General features: G+C 48.9%; 1 pseudogene; it reads right to left on the bottom strand.

Moving 5' to 3' along the window:
- Window positions 1–7,196: 7,196 nt before the first annotated feature.
- The window catches only part of LOC146862920 (28S ribosomal RNA), a 3,701-nt pseudogene continuing 3,675 nt past the window's right edge, over window positions 7,197–7,222 (bottom strand).

The following is a 7,222-nucleotide window of genomic DNA, read 5'->3' as shown; positions in this document are numbered from 1 at the left end:
GGCCGCCGCACCTTCGTGCTTTTCGCTATTTGACCGTCCGCGTTCCGACTTTTAAACTCTGTTGTCATCAGTATCGAGTAAAGTTCATACTGATTATACCGTTCTAAGATGGCTGCCGTTATTGCGTGCATTGTTCGCCATTGATTGTCCTCATTTAGACTCTTGAAGACTGCTTCCATTAGTTTAATGCTTGTTGACACACTAAATGATCTTTTTTTAACAGCAATACTCATTAGCATATTTTTTTACGAAAATACGATAAATGCAACGATTTAGCAACTTTTTCTTTGCTTTACCCATGCAAATGGTCTTAAATAAATTTATATAGACTTTACATTTGTTAAGCATTAATACAAGTGCAGCGGTCATTTCTTTCAAATATAAATCTTCTTAATAGCAACAAACAATTCTATTAAGTGTGCAGTACTAAGATGGCCGCCACGCTTCCTTGCGACTGTGCGATGTATAGACTCTTTCTATTTCGGTCATTCGACAGGTGTTAACTATCATAGGACCGGGATGGTTTAAATACGATCCACTTGAGATTGTGTTTATTCGTACGAGACCACCACGAAGAGAGCACGGGTTACTATGCCGCTCTGGTAAGTCTACAGGGGTGATTATCTCAGTATAAAATAACAAAGTAATTATTTTTTTAGGGTTTTTCTGTACACGCCATATATCCTTCCATTTAAAGCAATTATTTCATATAGATTTTATTTCTTGGTCTTTATACGTTTTTTTCTGTTAGTGGTCGCTTTACTGACGTTTTAGCATTATTTGTTCATTTCCCTCATAAATTATTATCAGCTTACTTTGCCCTTATAAGATGGCCGCTGTTTTGAATGTTTGACTTCTCTAAGGAGGTCTCTTCACACGTAGGATTTCCTCTTGTGTTCGGAGCATTTACTGTGATTACTCTGTCATAAAATGCTTTAAATTCACATCGCTCATGCCATTCACGTTGTGGAACTTAGCACCTTGGGTACACTAGTACGCAACACTCTTTCATGCTATAGTATGGTTGAACAATTATTTTTGATAAGAGTTAATATCGTTTCAATTTGGTTGCGTGATTTGTCAGCCAGGTATTTTTAATTCATATCTCTCTTTTAGGTACTGAGTCTAGCAGATGACTTTAAGCAGCTTTCGCCCTTACATTAAATTATTTTACGAGTGCTCCTGTTACCACACTCAGAGATATACATATCTATTGGGTGAGTTGTCTTTAGGACATTTTATTATTTCTCTAAAAATACGGAAGTGTCTCTAGCTTGTTTTTAATTTTGGTCAGATGCTTTATCTTTCTCGGAATATTATTTCTTTGAAGGACAATGATTGGGAATATTTGACCTTATGGGCACTGATCCATGGGCACTGCTCTGGTTTATATTAACAGGTCTCTTTTCTCTGCTAAACTTGAATAGAGTCTCCTGATATACTAACCATATGTGAGATTATTTTCTCTCGCAATTCTAACTTTGAATTGGTTTATCAATAAAATCTTCTTTCATGTGTATTTTTTCATAGGCATTATCCCTCACTTACTGAAGGTCTCTATATAACGTTTCCCGGACTGATGCAATTCTATGCAATAAATCTTTCTCTGGTAAGTGATATATGGCTAATAATATCTTTTCCTTATTTATATCGAGGCTATGATCACCTATGTATTAGTAAACAGGTCTTTACTCATCTTTATTTGACCTAGGTGTCTGACGGTCATTTAGGGTTCACATGCTTCTCTTCTCCCCTCTTTTCATCACACAAGTTTTTTCATATATTCCATAAGTCCATCTTAAGGAGTTTGGTGCACATGTTTGTGAAGGAATTTTCCTGACACGAATGGTTAATGAGATGATATGCCTAATATGAGCTCATTTACTAAGGTCTGTTAGTATTCAAATATAGGATTATTCTTATTCTAATTTTGAATGTTAGAAACCACAATCAAATAAATGTGATATAATGTCATGTTTTGTTTTGTCTTGTTCTTAGGCCCTCTTCCATTCAGTATGATCGAATTCCTTTTTATAAATAACGTATTTTTGATGTTCCAAATAAGATGAACTGTTATTAATTTTGCTATATACATTTACGTGCATAGAATGATTATATATCTTAAATGTATAAATATGTTGGTGTTTTCTTTTGAGAATTAAAGTGTATTTTGTATGTATTTTTCTATAGCCCTGAAGAAGTTTCCTTTTAGGAGACGAAACGCGTCAGCTATGGCTTTCTTTTGCTAACAAGATTGTGATACTACATACCTGTGATATGATGTAATAAAGAGAAGACTGATTAAGAAAATCAAAGTGACTTCGTGGAAAATCCTTTAAATATCATGGACTCTTTTAAATAGTGCTGAACCTATTTTGCATGTATGTTTGAAAAGGACTCACGTCCTGATTTAAGGAGCTCAGAGGGCAGTGTTCCTTGGTTCCTTGCACTATTCTAGTTTACACTGAACGACACTATTCACTTGTCAGGTGCGGTGATATAGCCTTCTCCCTCTTCGCATTTGGTTATACTCACAGTCTTTTTTAGATGAGCTAAGAGAATAGAGTGGGTCACCTTGTCAAAGGCTGCGGATAGATTCAGAATGATCACCGCTGCCTTCCCACCTCTTATCCATGATTGATCTGATCTCCTGTGTAGCAACTATCGAGGTTGATTCCATGATATGCTTTTTTCTAAAACCATATTGAGCACCATCCAGGACTTCATTTTTATCTAAAATTACTGTAAGTCTGGAAATTAGATGTTTTACGAGGATTATCACCGGCATTGGCAAAATAGGGAGATTGTTTTTTCCATATTGGGGTTAAGAGTGGTTTTCTTTGAGGGAGCTGTACAGAAAGAACATTGCCATTTAGTTAGTTGGCAAATGGGGCTGCTACCGTGCCTGCTATTTTGTGAAAGATTTTGGGGGGTCAACGACCAGAGGAGAGCCCTGACTTGGTGGTTCAATTAATTTAATCACTCCTTTTTCCGTAAGAAGGAGGAACTTGTGGACCTCACTGGACAGTCTTTCCAAACTGATCAAAAGAGCAGAGTCACTTTCACCAAGCCATCTATAACCTATGCCAGGAAGAAGTAATATGTTAAAGGAAGGCAGCCTTTGATAAATTGCTTTTGGACAATCTACACAAGGGACCGGAGGCACATAACATGATACTCTCTGTATAAAGCACTAGCAAATATAGCATCCTTAACTGTTGTAAGGCGAGATGCTGACCAATTGGTGAATGGCAACTCTATTGCTGTTAAGAGGAAACTGAAGAATGGCACAGCTTCCAGTTAGCGGTGAGCTGGGGTGGAGGGACACACTGATTCTACTTGGCAGTATGACAGGCATGAGCACAGACCTAAAGGTTTGAATGAAAGTCCTTCACAAATACGGGAATCCCATTCGTGGGAAAGGTTTCATTTTGTTCAGTGTTCTTATGTTTTTCTTTTGGGAGGCAAGTTATCATGAGTGTTTTGTTCCTCTTTACTATCAGACTGGTGCTCTTGATAGGAGTTTGGAGGATGACCTTCTTGGACATATCATACCTTTTGATAGTTTCTTACACACATGATTATGAGTTGTAATGCCCAGGAACATAATCCTTTGTTTAAGTGTTTATTTGTATTGAACATGCTAAAGGAGTCCTCCTGTGATATTTGCCTCCTACAAGAGACTCATCTAATATGACGCGATTGGGGGGCAACACGTTTAACACTGGTTCTCCCAGCAGTTTCTTTCCTCAGCCCCCAATAAGAAAGAGGGTGTAGCAAATTCTGTTAGGCAATACATTTAGAAGGAACTTCTTGAGTACTCACTGAAATCCCTGGGTATATGCTGAGATTGAGTATTTCAATGTAATGCCATACATTCTCCTGGTGTTCTCTTTATGCTCCAAATGGTAAACAAGAGAGATTCTTGAAAGATGCTCTATCCAAAATCGGACACTGACATCCTGATCATGACCCTCGCAGCCACCATTACGGGTTGCCATCTTTTGGAGTAATTCCTATCATGGAATTTGGCGGAGACTAGATCCTGTTCTCCCTGACCGCAGAGCGTGCCATCACACCCCGCCAGCAAATACTCATCCCTATTCCTTCTAGTCCCTATCCACTGGGCTAGTAGGGGTCAAGACCGTTGTCTCCAGCCTTCACGCCCTGCCAGCGACTACTCATTCTGACGCCTTCTAGTTACTTTTCACGGGGCTAGGAAGGGCTGAGACCTTGTTCACCTCCTCGATTCCTTCCCAAACCATCTACCCGGAACCCTGCAGTCTGTGCACCAACATTCATCCTTGGATGGGACACTGTTCCTCCCCTGCAACTTCTCAGTCATTTTGCTTCACTAGTCCTGATGATGATTCCATAACCGTTGTTGGGGATCGAAACGTTGTCGACAACCACATCTCAACTCTAATCTAATTTATGATTTATGCGGAGTACAAGATGTTCTTTTCATTGTGACCATTGTTATTTCTTATCTCACTAAAAAGTCACTCTTAATTTACAAGACTGAGGTAACAAAATCTTTTGATTTCCAGAAACCCCGTCACTTATTGCTCACTTTATGTTTATGTATTGTTTCCTTGTTTTATATTGTTTGTTAAATACATCCTAACACTGTTCATTTGAACATAAATAGACCCAATCCTGATTGAAGTTTTGTGGCTATAATTATGCATCTTCCTAGAAAGGGACCGCTGCCTCTAATAACTCGATCCAAAATCATGACAACCTTAGGCTCTGAAATAGTGGTGGGCGGCGACTTTAAAGTGGTAATGGACTCTATCCCTAGATCGCTGTTCAATGAGTGGGCCAGTCGAGGTTCTGTCGAAAGCAGGGTTTTAGTGGAACGATAACCTTCTGAAAAGTGAAACTATGCACATAGCGATTGTGAAAGGTCCCATGGTTGCCTAGAAGACCTAGGCCTTGGGGGCTGCTCCCCTGTGCCCAGAGTCACTCAAGATACATGGGACTCCGAGTAGATTTGCAGCCTGGCCCTCACCGCTGATGCCTTCTATAGACAACCTGGACTTCTTCCCAGCTTCCTCGGGAAATGCCTATATAGAATGGGAACTAGCAAACCACAAACAAATAGTTCCACACGGCCCTGCAGGTGACTAGGGGTGGGCAGAAAATTCCGCTCCGCCAGCGTAAGAGATAAAGCCAGCCACCCCTGCTCACCGGCCCGGTCCCTGCTTCTGAAAGCAGCCAGGCCGGGGAGAGCCTCCCCGGGCCCCGGTGGACCCCAGTCTCCAGCGCCCGGACCCTCGGCTGGCTTGCAGGACGGGGGGCTCCCGCACCCCGGGGCCTGCCGGACGGAGCACGAGCCCCGGGCCCGGTCCCAGCGTCAGAACCCTAGCCAGGCCGGGGAGAGCCTCCCTGGGCTCCGGTGGACACCCTTTCCCCAGCGCACGGACCCTCGGCTGGCTTGCAGGACGGGGGGCTCCCGCACCAGGGGATACTGTGACGGAGCACAGGCCCTGGGTCCAGGCCCAGCTTCCGAACCCTAGCCAGGCCGAGGAGAGCCTCCCCGGGCCCCGGTGGACACCCTTCCCCAGCGCCCGGACCCTCGGCTGGCTTGCAGGACGGGGGGCTCCCGCACCATGGGACACTGTGACGGAGCACAAGCCCCGGGTCCGGGCTCAGCTTCTGAACCCTAGCCAGGCTGGGGAGAGCCTCCCCGGGCCCCGGTGGACACCCTTCCCCAGCGCCCGGACCCTCGGCTGGCTTGCAGGATGGGGGGCTCCCACACCCCGGGGCCTGCCGGACGGAGCACGAGCCCCAGGCCCGGTCCCAGCTTCCGAACCCTAGCCAGGCCGGGGAGAGCCTCCCCGGGCCCCAGTGGACACCCTTCCCCAGTGCCTGGACCCTCGGCTGGCTTGCAGGACGGGGGGCTCCCGCACCATGGGACACTGTGACGGAGCACAAGCCCCAGGTCCGGGCCCAGCTTCCGAACCCTAGCCAGGCTGGGGAGAGCCTCCCCGGTCCCCGGTGGACACCCTTCCCCAGCACCCGGACCCTCGGCTGGCTTGCAGGACGGGGGGCTCCCGCACTCCGGGGCCTGCCGGATGGAGCACGAGCCCCAGGCCCGGTCCCAGCTTCAGGACCCTAGCCAGGCCGGGGAGAGCCTCCCCGGGCCCCGGTGGACACCCTTCCTCAGCGCCTGGACCCTCGGCTGGCTTGCAGGACGGGGGGCTCCCGCACCATGGGACACTGTGACGGAGCACAAGCCCCGGGTCCGGGCCCAGCTTCTGAACCCTAGCCAAGCTGGGGAGAGCCTCCCCGGGCCCCGGTGCTCACCCTTCCCCAGCGCCCGGACCCTCGGCTGGCTTGCAGGACAGGGGGCTCCCGCACCCCGGGGCCTGCCGGACGGAACACGAGCCCCAGGCCCGGTCCCAGCTTCAGAACCTTAGCCAGGCCGGGGAGAGCCTCCCCGGGGCCACGGTGGACCCCCTGTCCCCAGCACCCGGACCCTTGGCTGGAACCAAGGAGGGTTAAGCCCAGGCCACGTCCCCTCCCCGACGGCCTGCCCGGGGAGCCCATTTTTCTTGACTATTAAGCCCCCACATAGTGGGGGCTTAATAGGACTCTGGGGAAGGACAAAAGTTGTAGTTAGCCCGGCCGGCATATCGGCCGGCCATCTGGTCACCCGGCCCGCAGGGCCATCTGGTCACCCGGCCCGCAGGGCCATCTGGTCACCCGGCCCGCAGGGCCATCTGGTCGCCCAGCCCGCAGGGCCATCTGGTCGCCTGGCCCGCAGGGCCATCTGGTCACGCAGCCAGGCGACCGGATGGCCAGGGGCCCTCCCAGGTGGCCTGGGAGGGTGCTGTGCCCAGTCGCCCTTGCAGTCCGGCGAGGGTGGCCAGGCGCTCCAAGGCAGCTGCTTGGGAGGGCTCCTTCCCCGGTGCTGCTCCTCGCCTCCCTGCGCGGGAGCGGCGGGAAGCGGAGGCCAGGCCATCTGGTCACCCTGCCGAGCAGCGAGGGACTGTGGCCCCCATCCCCGCACCCCGGTGGGGCAGGGACGGGAGGGGGAAGCCCCCGTGCCGGAAGGCACGTGGTGGAGGCAGCCTCCCGCAGGCCCGCGTTACTCCCTTCCGCGTCCCTCCCGCCGGCCCGGCGGCAGAGGGACCCACCCCATGGCGTGGTAGAGGAGGGCGTCCGCGGGCACCCACGCACGGAGAGAGACAAAAGCTTGGCTCAGAGGATGACT

Source organism: Triturus cristatus, chromosome 2_2 (genome assembly GCF_964204655.1).
Source record: "Triturus cristatus chromosome 2_2, aTriCri1.1, whole genome shotgun sequence".
In the NCBI taxonomy this organism is placed as follows: domain Eukaryota; kingdom Metazoa; phylum Chordata; class Amphibia; order Caudata; family Salamandridae; genus Triturus; species Triturus cristatus.
Note: the sequence above shows the minus strand (reverse complement) of the source record. Positions and strands in the feature narration are given on the sequence as shown.